This window comes from Tursiops truncatus, chromosome 17, assembly GCF_011762595.2.
Source record: "Tursiops truncatus isolate mTurTru1 chromosome 17, mTurTru1.mat.Y, whole genome shotgun sequence".
Classification (NCBI taxonomy): domain Eukaryota; kingdom Metazoa; phylum Chordata; class Mammalia; order Artiodactyla; family Delphinidae; genus Tursiops; species Tursiops truncatus.
Window position 1 is genome coordinate 45,388,595 of NC_047050.1, and position 16,479 is coordinate 45,405,073.

Sequence of the window (16,479 nt, forward strand, 5' to 3'; positions counted from 1 at the left end):
ACGCACTGGCAAAGAAGAGCTCCAGTTCACAATGATATATGACTTGGATTCATTCTGGGCTTAGTTCCCCAGCGAACTTCTATCTTGCCCTTGAAGATGACCCTTCTATTACTCAGCCATAAAAAAGAATGGGGGGCTTCCCCGGTGGCGCAGTGGTTGGGAGTCCGCCTGCCAATGCGGGGGGCGCGGGTTCGTGCCCCGGTCCGGGAGGATCCCGCGTGCCGCGGAGCGGCTGGGCCCGTGAGCCATGGCCGCTGGGCCTGCTCGTCCGGAGCCTGTGCTCCGCGGCGGGAGGGGCCGCGGTGGTGAGAGGCCCGCGTACCGCAAAAAAAAAAAAAAAAAAAAAAAAGAAATAATGCCATTTGTAGCAACATGGATGGACCTAAACATTATCATGCTAAGTGAAGTCAGTCGGGCAGAGAGAGACAAATATCATATGATATCACTTATATGTGGAATCTTAAAAAATGATACAAATGAACTTTTCACAAAACAGACACGGCAGTGAGAGGCCCAAGTACCGCAAAAAAAAAAAAAAAAAAAAGAATGAACTAAGCTGTACAATTGAATTATAACCACAAGTATAAAATAACTATTCAGGTGTCCACACTAGTAAAATAAATAATTACAAACACTTTTTATGAGTTGGGTTAAATAGGAATGTCCTATGCAGAACAATTCCAAATAATTGATGTAGACACATAGGCATCCATCGAGGAAGTAAACCTAACCCTCTTCTGAAGTGTGGGTTCCACACAGTGACTTCTTCCTAAATAAGACGTACAGTATGGACATGAGAAAAATAACTTCACAGCAGGGAAAACTGACAAACACGACCTCAGTCACGTGACCAAAGTTAACATAAACAGTGATAAGTTGCCTTGAGAGCCTGTTCCCTTGACATAAAATGATGAGAATGCACTTGACCTCTGCGACCTGCCTCCTCAAAACCCATAAACCCAGTCTAATCACAAGAAAAACGATAAGAAACGGTGGGATTTTTGAATTCCAATTTTCCCCATCAGTCCACCAAAAAACTATTAGAAATAATAAATGAATTCAGTAAAGTTACAAAATCAGTACACAGAAATCAATTGCTTTTTAAACACCAATCAGAAAATGAAAAAAAAAACCCAACCCTATTTACAAGTGCATCAAAAAGAACAAAATACCTAGGAATAAATTTAACCAAGGGTGTGAAAGGCTTGCACACTGAAAACTTAAAGACATTGACGAATAAATTGAAAGACACAAATAAATGGAACGATATCTCGTTCTCGTGGAATGGAAGAATATTGTTAAAATGTCCATTCTACTCAAAGCAATGTACACAGTGAATGCAATCCCTACCAAAATTCCAATGGTATTTTTCACAGAAATAGAGCAAATCATCCTAATATTTGTGTGGAACCACAAAGGATCCCAAAGAGCCAAAGCAACCCTGAGAAAGGAGAATAGGCTGGAGGCATCTTCCTCCCGACTTCACACTACATTATGAAGCTACAGTCACCAGAAAAGTGTGGAATTGGCACAAAAACAGGCTCACGGATCAGAGGAACAGAACAGAGAGCTCAGTATTCAACCCATATGGCTGGGGTCGGTTAATTTATGACGAAGGGGCCAAGAACACACCAAGGGGAAGGACAGTGCCCACAATAAACAGCGCTAGGAAAACTGGACGCCACACGCCACATAACGACACTGGACACCATCTACACTGCACAAAAAACTGACTAAAAACCCAGTTTTCCACATCAAGCCCTTCCTGGGTCGCATGAAGACGGACTTCCCTCAACAGTCAGTCGCACACGGGAAGCTTCTCCCCACTTTTCCTCACTTCTCCTCACCTTTTCCTCTCGGCTTCACCTGGGTCGTCAGGAAACTCAGCTCCTGTCAGTATGGACGCAGCCCCAAGTTGTCCTGAAGCCGAAACCCTGGTGAGTCCTAAGAAGACTGAGCTCCTGTCAGCAGAGATGCTGACCCGGGGCATCCGAAGGCGAAGCCCAGTCGGTGCCTGAGGAGACACAACTCCTCTCGGCTGCGCGGAGCCGTCCTCAGTGGAATGCGCATGCTCTGTGGGTCAGAGAGGCGGTCTCGGTCCCCCTGTGGTCAGTGCAGGAAGTGCAGGCCGTACCTACCTCACAGGTCACTGGAGACAACGCCCCCTACTGGCAGAACTGCTGAATCTGTTAAACTGTGGAAATTCAAACCTAAATGGAGACAGCATCCTATAATTTCTCCCAAAATACTTAAGGAACAACTAATTGGAAACCGTATGGAATGAAATGAATGTTTATAACTTACACCAAATTCACCCATAATTATTCATAGACAAATCTTAAATGCAAAACTATTCAAAATTACAGAAGACATAGAGGAAAATTGACAGGAGGTTGGGTTTGGTTATGTACATCATGAGCTCTGAGTTCTAACACACAACACAAAAAGGCAATCCTCAAAGAAAAACAAGGAATACCACGGACTTTGTAAAATTAAAGATTTCTACTCTGTGAAAGGCCTTACTCAGAAAATCAAAAGTCACAAACTGAGAGAAAAATATTTGCAAACACATGTCTAACAAAGGATTTGTTTCAAAACATACAAAGAACTCTAACACAAACAACCCCATTAAAAATAGGAAAAGCTCTGAACAAACACCTGGTCAAAGAAGATAGTACACAGATAGTACACAAAACTATGCCCAGGATTGAGGGGCAAAGAAACATTGGTCCAGCTCAAGTCTCTGGGTCATGTGTGACCCTGGACTAGTCCTGTCCTTCCTGGAGGCCTCAGAAAGATGGAGAGGGACAAGGGGAGTGAGGGAAGGTTATGCTTTAACCTAACTCTAACTCTAACCTATAACCCTAACACCCTAACCTATAGCCCTAAACCTAACAACCCTAGACCCTTGATCCTGACACCTCAGCTCTAATCCCTGACCCTGACCATTACCCTCTACCCTGACTATCCAACTCTGACCATAATCTTAAACCCTGACACCTAAGCCCTGACACTGACTCTGGCAGCAGACCTTAATCCTAGCAAAGTTGATACCAAGGAATGACTCTATAATCTCTCAAATAAACCAAGGGAATAAATCTTCATGATCTTGCATTTAGCAATGGTTTCTTAGATCTGACATCAAAGCACAAGCAATGAAAGAAAAAATAGATATATTGGATTTCCTCAAAGTTAAAAAATTTATTGCATCAAAACTGCTATCCAGAAAGTAAAAAGACAGCCCACAGAACAGAAGAAAATATTTGCACATCATATATCTAATGAGTCTGTTATCCAGAACATATCAAGAAACTCAACAACAAAAACACAAAGAACTCAGTTTTCAAAATGCACAAAGGACTTGACCAGACTCTTCAGAAAAGACATACAAATGGTCAACATACAATGGAAAAGATGTCAAACATCAGTAGTCATGATGGATATGCAAATTCATACCATAATTCAATACACCTTCAAACACACTAGAATTGTTATAGTCAAGAAAAATAAAAAATAACTAATACTGGCAACAATGTAGAGCAAATGGAACTGTAAACATTGCTTGTGGAAATGTAAAATGATGCAACCTATGTGCACAATACTTTGACATTTCCTCAAAAAGATAAATGTAAAGTATGATAGGATTCAACAACTCCACTCCTAGTGAGAATTAAAAACAGGTGTTCAAACAAAAAGTTGTACACGAATATTCATAGCAGCACTGTTCACAATAGCTAAGAGGTAGAAACAATTAAAATGTCAATCAACAAGTGAATAAATAAACAAAATGCAGCACATCCATGAACTGCCATATTATTCTAACATATAAATGAATAGAGTAAAATGGTGCAATCACTGTGAAAACAATATGGCAGCTCCTCAAAAAGTTAAACACAGAGTTAACATATGATCTGTCAATTCCACTTCAGGGTATTTACTCAAAATATTTGAAAGCAGGGACTAGAACAGATATTTGTACACTCATATTCATAGCAGCATCATTCACAATAACAAAAGGTGGAAGCAACCCAAGTGTCCATTGATGGATAAATGGGTAAATGGAATGTGGTATATTCATAAGGAAATATTATTCAAGGAAATATTATTTCCTTGAAAACTAAGGAAATTCTGACACATGCTACAACATGGATGAACCTTGAAGTTATTATGCTAATTGAAATAAGTTAGTTACAGAAGGACAAATTATTTGATTCCACTTATATAAGGTATCCAGAGGAGTCAAATTCAAAGACAGAAAGAATGTGGTTGCAGGAGCTGAGAAGAGATAGTGTTTAATGGATACAGTTTCACTTGGGGAAAATGAAAAAGTTTGGGAGATGAATGGTGAGGATATTTTTGTAACGATGTAGATGCAATGAATGTCACAGAACTGTACATGTAAAATGGTTTAAATGGTAAATGTTATGTTATGTGTTTTTAATCACAAAGGAAAAAATGAAGTACTGATACATGCTACAACATGGATGATCCTAAGTGAAAGAAGCCATACAGGAAAGGCCACAAGGTCACATACCCATCCTGTACTTTAAATCCATCAAGATTTTGAATATGAGGCAAAGTCTCAGTTAGGGTTCCAGAGGGGAAAAAAAAAGAAAGAAAACTGGATCACAATGAAAAAAAGACATTTTCATAGAGTTGGAGCAGATGGTGAAAGTTGAAGTGGACCTGTGGATTGGATTATTATAAGAAATTGTAATGATTCTCATTTGGTAATTAAGTGCTTGTTCCCTGAGAGTGTATCCGTGTTTTGGTAAAACACACTGGAGTGTTTTGTGTGAAGTGCCAAATGTGAGTACTTTGTGCTGCTATTGAAATTTTTCTATACATTTGAAATTACTGGAAAATGAATTATATTTCAAAACAATCATGTCAATAAAAGGACAGAAACGTAGAGAAGACATGAAACTTTGTATAGAGGCCAAGCTTTACCCAGATCCTGCTCACCCAAAGTGATGATGCAATTCGCCCTTATAAGATTTCACATGTTTTTAAGGGGCACTGTGGGAAGATTATAATAGTAGCCACTATGTCTTGGGTGTTGTGGATGACCCGGATGTGGTAGAAATAGTGGGATTTCTAATTCCAGTTTTGTACATCAAATCACCAAGAAACTATTAGAACTAATAAATGAATTCAGTAAAGCTGCAGGATACAAAATCAATACACTAAAATCAGTTGTGTTTCTATACACAAATAATGAACCATCAGAGAGAGAAATTAAGAAAACAATCTCATTTACAATAACGTCAAAAGAACCAAATAACTGGGAATGAATTTAACCCAAGAGTGTGAAAGAGTTGCACACTGAAAACCCTAAGACATCGATGAAGAAACTGAAGACACAAATAAATGGAAAGATATCTTGTGCTTTTGGACGGAAAGAATTAGTAGTGCTAAAATGTCCATTCTACCCAAAACAGTATGCACTTCAATGACATTCCTACCGAAATTCCAAAGGCATTTTTCACAGAAACTGAACAATCCTGACATGTGTATGGAACCACAAAAGACCCTGAACAGCCAAGGGGATCCCGAGAAAGGAGAACAGCAGCTGGAGGAAACTCACTCACTGACTTGAAACCATATTACAGAGCTACAGGAACCAAACAGTGTAGAAATGGCACTAAAAGAGGCACATGGGCCAGAGGAATAGACCAGAGAGCCCAGGAATAAGCCCATACATATGTGGTCAGTTAATTTATGACAAAGCTGCCAAGAACATACACCAGGGAAAGGTCAGTCCCCTCCATAAATTGTGTGTGTTATAAAGAGAAGGGAGAGAATTACTGTGTTGGTGACTTGGGGACATTTGGAGGAGTTTCTGACAGCGGGGATGCAATCTGTCTGTCTTTTCCCTCCTTGGTAGAAATCTCCATATGACCTGAGCCTCTCTAAGAATCCTCTCTGAATTGGGGCCTGAAGACATCAGAGCTGAGATTCAAGTTGTCTTCACAGACAGTATCTCAAGGTTGAGTATAAGTATCAATTCAACAAGGTAATGTAAAATGCTATTTTTGCCCTTTGTTCCAAACGGGTAACAGGGGAAGTGTTGGTAGGGGCCTAGTGTTTAGAGCTATCTGATTTGACTGGACCTGTTCATTCATCCCAACTGGCCTCACACGCATTTGTGTTACTGGCAATGACCAAGCCGAATCCAGAGACTCGCTAGCGGGAAGGACACTGATGGCAACTTTCCTATTACCTGTCCTGTTGGTTTCTCTGCACTTTCTGTTCACTAGGCTGTGTCACTTCCTATGGTACCTGGGTATCAGGTTTTTAATATGGTTTTCACCAATTATGAGACTAGAAAGAACAGAAATCAGGCCATTCCATGAAAACTCTCTGAAACTGGAGGACAGAGTCACTTTCTTTATTCTCCTGGTTTAACAGGTCAATTAGTTGCTGCTCATTACCACCTAGCCCTGTTTTACCATCACACCAGTCAGTCAACTGAGATTTACCCATATTTATATTTACACTGGTTTGACCTCAAAGAGCCTTCTTGATCAAACATGTGAACGACTTCACCTCAATCTGGAAATACTGGAAAGGTAGAATAAATCCAGTTTAATGTAATTTATGTAAATAATTTATTAAAGGGAATTCCCTTAGTGGTAAAGGTCAATATTTACCATCAAGTAAAAATAAATATAATACCGATACGTGTGTTCACATGTCCAATCACATAAGTTAATTCATGTGTCTGGCGTACATTGTCACGTGCATGCAGCCTCTACAAGTGGCTGTGCTTTTGTGTATGTTACTGTACAGAATACAGTACAGTATCTTTATTTCAAGCCCAGGATGTCCAGAAGTGAGCATAAAAGCAGTGGTGACGTAGCTGGTACTAGTGTACTTTTCAAGGTACTCTACTGCAAGATTAAAAATGTTTTCTTTATTTTCTGTGCTTGTTAGGTATTATTTGTGTGAAAGTATTATAAACCTATTACAGTGCAGTACTATATAGCTGATTGTGTTAGTTGGGTACCTAGGCTAACTTTGCTGGACTTACAAACACACTCTTGGAACAGAACTCGTTCTTGTGTAGGGGACTTACTCTATATGCACATACAAACACACACACAATGACGTGGGCACACACACACATGCACACGGGCAGACACACACCCTCTGCTAAAGTTACCAATAGCTTTTGACGTCAGTGAAACCCCACAATTTTACAAGTTTACTCTGTGGAATGATCTGGCTCTGGGTTTAAATCCTGCCTCTGGCTGTAGGACAGGGCACAGACCACTGCACCTCCTTGCACAGTTTTCCTCTTCTATTAAACAACACTCACTACAGAAGGGTTAATGTGAGGATCAGACAGAATAGTGCCTAATAAACCAGTGCTTCTCAAACTCCCAAGTGCACATGAACCATCTGGAAATCTTGTTACAATGCAGATGCTGATTCAGATTCTCAAGTGGGGCTTGACGTTCTAAGTTCCTAGGTGATGTTATGCTTCTGGTCCACGGACCAAACTTTGCGTAGAGAGGCACATACTCAAATTTTACAAAAGGGAAACCAAAATCACTACCCGGTGGTCCTGCCAGCCAAGTAAGAGAAGAAAGCTAAGAAAGGATTTTTTTTGGTGCCCAACGTGAGCTTGGCATGAACTCAGTTTCTCTAGGTGTGGAGAGGATAACACATTTGGGGCCAGGCTTTATTCTGTCCCCCCATGAGCCTCAGCATAACTTCATTTCCATTCTTCTGCCCTGGGCTAGCCAGGGGCCACAGGAACCCACAGAGATGGGGAGTCTCATACCTGTCAGAGTCTTGGCAAATCTCCACCACAGCCGCCAAGGCCTTCAAGTGCACGTTGGGTTGGCAGGAGTGGATGTAGTCAGGGAACAGCTGTTCTTGGAGTCCCCGTTCGAGGCCGTGGAATCTATAGCTACCTGGAAGAGAAGATAGGCGAATGAGTAAATTTAAAGTAAACACATTTCAGGACTTCCCTGGTGGTCCAGTGGTAATGGATCCACCTTCCAATGCAAGGGATGCGAGTTCAATCCCTCGTCAGGGAACGAAGATCCCACATGCCACAGGGCAACTAAGTCCGCACGCCACAACTACTGAGCTCGCGTCTCAAGGAGAGCCTGTGTGCCACAAACTATAGAGTCCACGCGCCCTGGAGCCCGTGTGCCACAACTAGAGAGAAGCCCAAACGCCACAATGAAGAGACCTCGCGCTGCAACGAAAGATCCCGCATGCCTCAACTAAGACCCGATGCGGCCAAGAAAATAAATAATAAATAAATATTTTTTAAAAAATAAAGTGAACACATCTCGTAAGAATCGTGATCAGCCCTGAGAGAGACAAGGCCTGAGGGGGAGGAAAGCACTACGTTACACACCCTGCTGATAAGCAGAGTTAGAGAAAAAAATTCATTAGCTTTAAAAACTAGTTATTAACTTGGTCGAGGCCATTTCTGTAGTCTTCAGTCTCCCTCTCCCCCATGCCCTCTCTTCTCTGTGTCCAAAATGGAATTTGAGATTGATGTACAGGTCAGAAAGCCCAGCCGCTCTAATCCACAACGTCACCAGGCAGCAAGGTCAAGGGTGATTATCATAATTCACTAAGAAAAGTCTTCTGTGCTCTCCGGGCAGGAGGATTCCATGTCTGAGGCCTAGGTAAACTCCCTTAAAACTAAAGATGTCAAAGATGCGGTCTGTATATCAAAGCCATTGTTGTTGTTTTTTTTTTTAACATCCAACTATTACTTTGTTTATGTTACTATGCTTAATTTACATGGAAAAGACAACCAAGCAGTTCTGCCCCATATCAGGAAAAGTTTCCAATCAACACCAATTATGTGGTGACAAATAACTAGGAATGGTGGCATCTTTGGATCAAGACTGACAAGGAAGAATGGGCTCTGATGCTACAGTTCATCTCCAACAAGAATATGGCACAATGGCCAGCACAAACCATACTGACACTGAACCTTTAGCACTGGTCACAAATTTGGATCTCTTTTCTGAAGCTAGCAAATCAACTGAAATACCTGGGTTAAAAAAAAGTTTTAAAATGAAGCCCGAATTAATTTAAGAACCATGCTCTTGACACATTTTCCTTTCAGAATTTACATAAAACACTTTTTCACTCTAATAGCCCAGGGTTTTTTCCTCACATAGCCCACCATGTAGCTGCAGATAGACTGTTCTGCCTCAAGATGTAAACATAGGGGAGAAAAAAATTAACGGCATCTGCGTAATATTCTCTCTACACACTGCTGTTGGATGGGAAATAGATAATTAAAAAAAGAAAGAAAGGAAGGGAGGAAGGAAGGAAGGAAAAGAGAGAAAGAAAGAAAGGAAGGAAGGAAGGAAGAAAGAAAGAAAGAAAGAAAGAAAGGTTCCATTATAGATTCTCACAACCTCTTGTTCCACAGTTCATGAATCTTACACTGATGCTAAGGTGACAATGTATGTAAGTGGACTTTTGTTTTCAGTGAAGAAGACCTGGGAAAAAGATGGATTTATCTCTTTTTCTTCAAGAGTTATCAGATGGTGCATGCTCCCCAAAGCCCTCACTTTCTCGAACTAGAGCACTTTCTAGGAACACACGGCCTTCCTTATAACGCTGGGTGTCTTCAGTGGCAAACTCATAGATCCATCCCAGTTTGCTATTGTAGTTTTTGCAGCTCACATCTCGAACCATGTGGCAGCCAGTGAGCATGACCCGGTCTTGAACTTCACTGTACTGCAGGTTAACTACCTTGTTAAAAGGTAGTTAAAAAGAAATGCTCTGCCAGTGGCGCCTGTGAATTGAGTGGAGATGAGTTCTGAGTGGTTGGTCGGGATTGTATCGCAGTTTGCACAGGAAAACAGATGGGTACCACCGATATGATCAAGGAAAATCCTGCCCATTTTTATAGTTGAAGTTCTAAAAACCCCGAGCAGCTGAGATCCAAGGCCACCAGCGGCTCTTCGGTCTTCGGCTGAGATGAAGCCTCAAAGCCATTGTTACTTTCATGAGTGGCAAGTTGCAAAGAGATGCGTTGAATTGGTTATAATAAAATTTCTGCCAGAAGAAGCTCTGTGTAAGGCTCCATTCATGTAAAAACTCCTGCCCACGCCAGAGAAGATGCCTGAATGCTATGTCATTGTCAGCGGTAAGTGGAGAAGAGAAACCTCTGCAGACAGAGGTCACCAAGTTGTCATTATCTTTGAAATTCCTAAATTTTTTCTGACCGCCAACATCATCATCATCTAAATAAAAGTTGACTCACCCAACACTTCTTTTTTTTAACATATATATATATATTCTTTTTCATATTCTTTTCCATTATGATTTGTCACGGAATATTGAATATAGTTCCCTGTGCTATAAGTAGGATCTTGTTGTTTATCCATTCTGCACACAATAGTTTGTCTCTGTTAATCCCAAACTCCCATTCTTTTCCTCCCCTCCCCCCTACCTTGGCAACCACAAGTCTGTTCTCTATGTCTGTGAGTCTGTTTTTTTCCATAGATACATTGATTTGCATTGTATTTTAGATTCCACATATACGTGCTATCATATGGTATTTGTCTTTCTCTCTCTGAATTACTTCACTTAGTATGAAAATCTCTAGGTCCATCCATGTTGCTGCAAATGGCATTATTTCATTCTTTTTTTATGGCTGAGTAGTATTCCATTGTACATATGTACCCCATCTTCTTTATCCATTCATCTGTCAATGGACATTTAGGTTGTTTCCATGTCTTGGCTATTGTGAATTGTGCTGCTGTGAACATAGAGGTACATGTATCTTTTCAAATTATAGTTTTGTCTGGGTAAATGCCTAAGAGTGGGATTGCTGGATCGTATGGCAACTCTATTTTTAGTTTTTTGAGGAACCTCCATATTGTTTTCCATACTTCACCCAACACTTCTTAGCAACAACAACGACAAAATGATTAAGCCTGGGGAGTGGGGCTAAACCGGGAAGGCTCATTTCTTCTGATTTCTAACATCATCACCATTTCAGTGAAAGTTAGCCCAGCAAACACCTCTCCAAAGAAATGCATAAGCTTGGGGGTGGAGAGTGGGGAGAAAGGGATTAAAATGAAAGGAGTTGTAGAGAAAGGAGTGTTCGTGGTGCATCCAGCCCAGCGGAGTCCATTCACTGGCTGACAGATGACAGAACAGCTCTATTTTCTCTTAAGATCTTTTGAATGCGAAACATTATTTTGTATAATTTTTGGCAAAATTCCATTATAACAAATAACTGGCATATCCCATTGGACTTAAGGTGGGATGTTAGCTCTGGAAGGACAGTGGAAAGGGGCTACGTGCTCTGTGTCTGCTTCTGAGGGACCCGATGCTAAGAGCAACGTTGATGGAAAAAAAATGCCACCATGTCTTATACTGTAAGCCTGCAATCAAACCAAAGTAACTAAAAGAGAAAAAACAATAGGCTAACAGTAATTCACTTACAACCTCTCTTTTTTTCTTTCGTAAAGTTTTTTTTTTTTCTCATCACTGAGTTTTCCCCCTTTTCATCCTTACCGCTCCACAGGACTATGTTGAAAATAAATTTAGGCAGGATTCACATTCTATTTTCAGAATCTCCAGATGTTTTCAACAAGGTAGTACAAAGTGATAAAATGCTAGTACTAAGTGTTTCAAAAGGAAAGGTCGTGTGAAGAAAAATTGTACAGTATTTCCCCAACCCTTAGACGCTCTTACTTTGGACAACAAAGGGAAGAAGGGAGGGGTAACCTCTGTTAAAATCCTACTGTGTGTCAGACACCTGTGCTGACTGCTTTATAAGCACTGTGTTATCTCATTTTCATGAAAACTCTGCAAGGTAGAGATTGTTATTCCTTTTCATTAATGAAGAGCCTGATACCCAAAGGTGATGAAAATCACAAGGTCACAGGGGATGGAGCTGGGTTTAAACCCAAGTCTACATGGTTTCAAAGACTTTACTTCTCCATGGTATCATTATACACCCAAGAGAATGAGGAAGTCTGTGACCAGCATATCCAGACATCTCATGGGTATGTTTTATTTCTATAAAGAATGAGGGGATTTGGCCTGGAGGCAGGGAGACTAACCAGGAGACAACGACAGTAATTTAAGAGAGAAGAAATGTCTTGAATAAACAGCTCTTTATAACAAGTGAGACACAGTATCTTCTGAGACAGATTTTTATCCTGAAAGTGAAAGCCAATCCACTGGAAAAAAGAGAGGAAGACAACAGGCGAAGGGCCTTTTTGTCATGAACTGTGTGAAAAGCTAGTGGTGGCGGGAGCCTACATGCATTTTGTGAACAAGAAGAAGGCGTAAAGCACTCCAGGACCCACCCACGGGGCCCCAGCCAGATAGAGGTCTGGATACATGCAGACAATCCCTGGAAAACTCCAAGAAGAACACTCAAGAGGTACCTGAGAGACAGTGTTTGGAGAAATCAAACATCTCAGGGCCTCCTGGATTTACTAAGCTCCAACACAAACCCACCATTCTCTGCCTTTTTGTCCTGAGGAGGCACACTTAAGAGATCATGTCACCTCACGTATGTGTACATAGTGTTTAAAAGGTAAAAATAGTGCTGGGAAGGCTAGAAGTAAAGCCACCTCTTTCTCTCCTACTAAGGAAAGCAGCTTAAAACTCCAGAGAATTCTAGAGAATGCAAGGATGTTATTATGAAGATAACCTTGACTCTGCTCTGATTTATTAATATCACTGCAAGTATTGCAAATCATTGGCAGGTGTTGATACTTTATTATTAATAACAAGTACCTGTGACTCCTGTCACTTCTGTTTATGATGCCCCTCATTGTTAGGCATCTCACTCTATTTATGTTTCTTTCTTCCTTTCTTTCTTTCTTCCTTCCTTCCTTCCTTCCTTCCTTCCTCCCTCCCTCCCTCCCTCCCTCCCTCTCTCTCTCTCTCTCTTTCTTTCTTTGCCATGACATATGGCATGTTAGTTCTCAGACCAGGGATTGAACCTGTGCCCCCTGCAGTGGAAATGAATATACACAATATTAACTACTCACCTCCAACATGTTTACTTCCAAATGGAAAAATCCTTTCTTTATGTGAATAAAGGTGACCATGGAGGCCCAGAGTGTTCTCTTTCAGGGAACTTGTGAAGAGAAGACAGAGAAATGCATGGTGCAAACCATACATTCAGTTTGATTCCAAAAGATTCAGATGCAGATGAGAATAAATATTCCACCATTAACCTATTTTTTTCTCTGCAATTATTCCTTATAGTCAGTGTAATCTGAAGGTTTTCACTCATTATGGTGGACTCCAATCATCTGATGATGGGAAGAATCAAAGCCTCTATTTCCTGGAATACTACATAAAACTTCTCTGGAAACATAATATCTCTGCTTCCTACTAACTGGAATGTGGTATTTTAAAGTCAGAAGTCCACATGTGTATCAAGAAACCCTATGATACAAGACACTTTTTAATCCAAACCTGTAAAAGCAGGAACTCCTTAAGACAAACCAAGGGTTCAAGCAAAATACCATGTTGCTACCAGAGACCTGGAGAGAAACAGGAAGTCTTTTAAGTACAATGAAAAAACAACTCACAAACCTCAGAGCAACTATTTTAAAGAAATATTTAGAAGCTCTAGGAAAGCGCTTGTCTCCTGCTGGGAAGCTCACTGGACCCCATCAGCTCCTGCTTCCAATAAATAATGCTGGGATTGTGTCTGGAAGAATAAACATGAGACTGAGCACGCACAGGAACGGTATAGGTTTGATGTCTGAGTGTTTTCACACAGTAACACGTGAGTGAGCAGACATTTGGTTCCATTCTAGGCAAGCTCTTCTCATCAGACCATTGAAAACTGCCCAGGATTCAACAGCCACTCCTACCATGGACAGATGCTTCCTTTTATGGAATGCTCAGAGGAAATCACCTGGTTTTGATGTGGTTTGAGTTTGATCCTGTGAAACCATCAGAACTTCCCACCAGAGATAAATGAGGAGATTCTGGCCTTTATCAGTATGTGTGATGAACACAGGTGTCCTGGCTGTACTTGCCAACCCTCCTTCTATTTTTATCCATCTCCCTACATGTGACTACCTTTGACCTACTCTGAGCTCAGACCCCTGATCTGTTAGAGTGACTCTGTCAGTCTTTCTTTAAAAATGGACAGGCAACAAAATGAATTTAACCTAGAAGCAGCAGATCAGCAAGGGAAATGAAAACATCAGAAGTTATCTAATCACAGCCACAGCCATTCAGGGCTCTGTCTTATCTGCTGGGTAATAAAAATGGGATGTTCCTAAACTTGGAGGGCATCCAATCAAATAAGTAAAGTTGTTGCTTACCTCTGGCTCTTGGGGGGATTTCTGTGTAGTTTAACCCGTGTATACTAACTACAAAACATTGGCATGGGTTTGAAACACCTATGTTCTAGGAAAGGTTTTTTTTGGCAGGGGGCAGGGGTGGGCAGGGGGAAGTTTGTCTTGACAGAAAGCAAAAAATAAAACACAAACGTCTTTGAGAACAAGGATTGTTAAGAAGGCAGTAGAAAAAAAGGAATGGGGAGAAAAGAATATCTCCTCTGAAGTCAAGGTAGCTTTTCCAGAAAAGTAGGGTTTAGTCTCAGCTTAAGAACACTTTTAAAAAGCTTGACAGCTCAGAAGTGCTGTTTAGGGAACTGAAAACCAAGTGAGCCAAGAACAACATTTCTTTAAAAAATCCTGGCAAAGGATAAAGAGGATAAAGAGCTGGTTCTGCATAGTTTTGGAGACACGATAACGAAGCAGAGGCATCTTCTCCCCAAAGGCACTGAAATCCTAAGGCATCAATGGGTCAGTTGCAGGGAGACAGGGTAGGGGCAGGGGTGAGGGGTATTTCTCTCTCAAAGTCTCCCAGGGCACTCACCTCTCTCTGCTCCACCCCACTACACCATTCACCCTTCCTCCCTCCTGGAACCCCAGGGGGCAGCACTTCTTAAGAGCCCCCAGGGACCATCTCTGCAGCCCAGATTCTTCCCAGAGCCTGGCAAGTTCTGGGAGCAGACGCTGGGCTTGCAAGGCCATGGCAGGTGCGGTGGGACCTGGAAGGATTAGTAAGTATATATCTGGTTCTGCCAAAGGGAGAGTCATTCCTCCCCCTGGAAGCCTGAGCTTCCTGGTCCTGGACAAGGACCCTCCCCCATGTGGCAGAAACTGGTAGCTCTTCCCCAAACCAGTTTTCTAGTCATCCTGGGCACAACCAGATGACATTTTCCAGCGTAATTAGGCCATGTGACTACTTTCTGGAAAGTGGGCACGAGAAGGGCACCATACCCAGGTATGTCCCTGTAGTGGAATGCAGTGTCCCCCAGAATTCATGTCCACCCAGAACCTCAGAATGTAATTAAAAGAAAACTTTTTCTATGCCCACAGAATACTTTTGATACCAAATATGTGTGGGATGGTGGTTCCCAAACCAACAAATTCTCCAGTTCTCAGTGGACACCAACTGGGTGTCCTCTAAGTTAACTCAATTCTAATACTAACTACCTGGAATGAGCACAGACGCCACAGCTTAAGGGCTCAGTCCCCCAAGACTGTCCCCCACTTCAGATACCAATTGCAAGTCCCAGGTTGTCACCTGTACTTCTGACCAATCAGCTATAAATTGGGAGTTTCCATGACCCCCCTCCTCAGGTTTGAGAATTTGTTAGAACTGCTCACAGAACTTACTTATATCTACTGGTTTACTGTAAAGGATATAATAAAGGATACAGGTGAACAGCCAGATGAAGTGGTACATAGGTTGAGGTCTGGACGGTCCCAAGTGCAGGAGCTTTTGCCCCCATGGAGTTGGAGTGCAACACCCTCCCAGCACATGGATCTGCTCACCAACCCGGAAGATCTTTTATGGAGACTACATCATGTAGGCATGATCCATTATCACCTCATCTCCAGTCCCTCTCCCCTGCCCAGAGGAATGGGGATGGGACTGAAAACTCCAAGCTTCTAATCATGACTTGGACTTTCTGGTGACCAGCCCCCATTCGGAATCATCCAGTTGCCCAACAAGAGTCACCTCATTAGAACAAACGATGCTCCTGTCACCCAGGAAATTCCTAGAGATTTAGGAGCTCTGTGTCAGGAACTGGGGGCAGAGACCAAATATATAGTTCTTATGTCACAGTGACCTTATTTGGAAGAAACATCTTTACAGATGTAATTAAGGCAAGGATCTTGAGATGAGATCCTCCTGGATTAGAGCGAGTCCTAAATCTAATGACAAGTACCCTTGTAAGACAGCACAGGAGAAGACAGACAGACACACAGGGGAGAAGGGCGTGTAAACACAGGCAGAGATTGAAGTGATGCCTCTGTAAGTCAAGGAATGCTAAGGATTGGTAGACACCCCCCAAAACTAGGAGAGGGGCATGGAAAAGATTTTTCTGCAGAGCTTCCGGAAGGAATCAACTCTGCTGACACCCTGATTTTGGATTTCAGGTCTCCAGAACTGTGAGAGAACACATTTTTCTTTTAAGCT

The 16,479-nt window shown here is 41.7% G+C and overlaps 1 long non-coding RNA gene and 1 pseudogene across 1 annotated transcript in view; both read right to left on the reverse strand.

Moving 5' to 3' along the window:
• LOC117308707 (uncharacterized) overlaps positions 1-16,479 on the reverse strand; it is a 79,208-nt gene that overhangs the window by 57,348 nt on the left and 5,381 nt on the right. The window contains exon 3 of the long non-coding RNA XR_004522871.2: positions 7,790-7,922. This is a non-coding gene — a long non-coding RNA (uncharacterized lncRNA). The remainder of the gene's footprint in view (positions 1-7,789; positions 7,923-16,479) is intronic.
• Positions 9,399-9,893, reverse strand: LOC101337612 (protein yippee-like 5 pseudogene; annotated as a pseudogene).